The sequence below is a fragment of the Microtus ochrogaster genome, linkage group LG1 (assembly GCF_000317375.1).
Source record: "Microtus ochrogaster isolate Prairie Vole_2 linkage group LG1, MicOch1.0, whole genome shotgun sequence".
Taxonomy (NCBI): Eukaryota; Metazoa; Chordata; class Mammalia; order Rodentia; family Cricetidae; genus Microtus; species Microtus ochrogaster.
Genome location: NC_022027.1, coordinates 4,893,003 through 4,895,661, shown reverse-complemented (window position 1 = coordinate 4,895,661; position 2,659 = coordinate 4,893,003). Strand labels below are relative to the sequence as shown.

General features: G+C 46.5%; 1 protein-coding gene across 7 annotated transcripts in view; it reads right to left on the bottom strand.

The window, feature by feature from the left end:
• Positions 1-2,659, bottom strand: part of Nwd1 (NACHT and WD repeat domain containing 1) — a 78,967-nt gene that overhangs the window by 53,853 nt on the left and 22,455 nt on the right. The gene's annotated exons all lie outside the window — the stretch shown is intronic.

Genomic DNA, 2,659 nt, shown 5'->3' with positions numbered 1-2,659 from the left:
CTATCTATCATCTATCTATCTATCATCTATCTATCTATCTATCTATCTATCTATCTATCTATCTATCTATCTATCTATCATCTATCTATCTATCATCTCTCTCACACACACGAAGGGATCTTCGTTACATTCACTACAAGGAAGATTGTGCATTGATAGACAGGATAGTCTGAGATGACAGAAAAATCAGATATCCTGCTGTAATGATTACAAGCTACATATGTCTGAAACATCAACCCACACCTCATAAATACACTTGGTTATTTTTTGTCAGTTAAAAAATGAATTAGGGATGGAGAGATGACTCTGTGGGTAAGAGCACTTGCTGCCCTTGCGAAGGACCTGGCTTTATTTTCCAGCCCCCACATCCAGCAGCTCACAACCACCTCTAAAGCCAGACCCTGGGGATCTGACACTTTTTCTGCTCTCCGCAGGCACCAGCATGCATGTGCACAAGCCCCACCTCCGACACATGCATTCACACAAATAAAAATCAAATAAACCTTTTAAAAAATGAATTGATATGAGTGTGGAGTGCACACATTTAATCCCAGCACTCGGGAGGCAGAGGCAGGAGGGTCTTTGTGAGTTCCAGGCCAGCCTGCTCTACTATCTCAAAAATAGATAGGTAGAGAGACAGACAGATTTAAAAACAGAGAAGATAATAAAGGAATACAGTACAACTCCAACACCGAACCAGGGGTAAAAAAATAGTCACATAATCATCTCCAAACAGCAGCAGAGGCCAGGATGAAGACTGATAGCCCTTATAATAAAATATTTTTGCCACAAGGAGGGAGAGGCTGGTAGGCAAGGAAGCCACAGGCACAGGTGTTGCAGGTAGCTAGTCACAGCAGAGCCATAATCACTGGTGCAGAAAACAAATGCACCCATGCCACCCGCTCGCTGCTCATGCTCAGCTGGCTCGTGTCCCTCCCTAGGTCCAGGCCTAGCCCATGGACACTGTTACTGTGCTCTGTCAGGTCTTCCCTCCTCAACAAACAACCAAGACATGCACGTACACACGCACGCACACATGCAGAGAGACATGCACACACACGAACAGATATGCACACACAGACACACACACAGACACACAAATACAGGCACACACAGAGACATGTGTACAGGCACAGAGACATAAACACACGCATGTGCACACACAGAGACATGCACACAGAGACACAATATACACATGTGCATGTGCACACATGCACACACATACATATGCACCTGTGTATACAGACATGGACACACACACCTGGGCCAACCAGATCCAGACAATGCCTCACTAAGGCTTCCTTGCATTTCAAGGCCAAGGCATTCAAAGCCAACTGCTGGGGAATAACCCTTCTGCACACTGCATTGCTCTCATTGTTAATAAAAAGCTGGTTGACTGACAGCTGGGCAAGAAGAGACTGGGCAAGACAGGCTGAGACAGAGAGAATGCTGGGATGAAGAGTGGTGGAGTAACAGGAGTCACAAGCAGACACTGAGGAAAGGTACTAAGTCACATGGTAGAGGGTAGATACGAAATGTGGGTCAATTTAAATGTAAGAGCTAGCTAGCAATAAGCCTGAGCTATTGGCGAAGCACTTATAAGTAATATTAAGTCTCAGTGTTGGTTATTTGTGAAATTAATGTGGGATTCTCCTCTGTATGCTGTGATTACTAGTAATGAATAAAGAAACTGGCTTGGCCTGATAGGATAGAGCAGAGCTAGGCAGGGAAACCTAAACTGAATGCTGGGAGAAAGGAGGCAGAGATGAAGAGAAGCCATGGAGCCTCCACCAGAGACAGACACAATGAAACTTTGCTGGTAGGCCACGACCTTGTGGTGATGCACAGATGAATGGAGATGAGTTAAATTAGGATGTAAGAGTTAGCAAATGAGAAGCTAGAACCAATGGGACAAGCAGTGACTTAAATAATCTAGTTTCTGTGTGATTATTTCAGGAGTCTATGTGGCTGGGAAACAAACAAAAGGAAATGTCTGCTGGGACAGGAAAACTCTGCCTACAGCAACCACCACAGCTATGCGGGGGTAAGTTACGTGCAACAAACTGACCACCAGCATCGTACAAGTGCCAAGTGGAGCTGAACCAGGACAAGCGTGCCACTGTCTCTTCTCATCCAACAGAGTTTGCAGTCTTGGCCAGAGCAATGTAAGATGAACATGATTGTGTGTGTAAAAGACCCTAAGACAGGACATTCCTGGAGTTGACCAACACTTTCAGACAAGCAGCAAGCTACAAAATCAACACACAGGGTGGACCAAGGCTCAGCCCTACAGCACGTACCTAACCTCCACAAAACACTGGTTCTGTCCAAATCCCTGTGGAAAAGGAAGGAAGAAGGGCTGCCCATGGCTTGGTAGAAAGAGCATCTACTCTGGGAGTGTGAGGACCTTAGTGGGAATCTGCAGCATCCATACAAAGGGATGGGTGTGGCTGTGAGGGTGTGGCCATAGCCCCAGCTGGGTCAGTGAGAGACCCTGTTTCGAGGTAATAAAGCTGAGAGTGAAAGAGCCAGGGTACTGCATCTTCCCCTGGCTCTGCATGCACACACCACACACGTACTGCATCTTCCCCTGGCTCTGCATGCACGCACCACACACGTACTGCATCTTCCCCTGGCTCTGCATGCACGCACCACACAC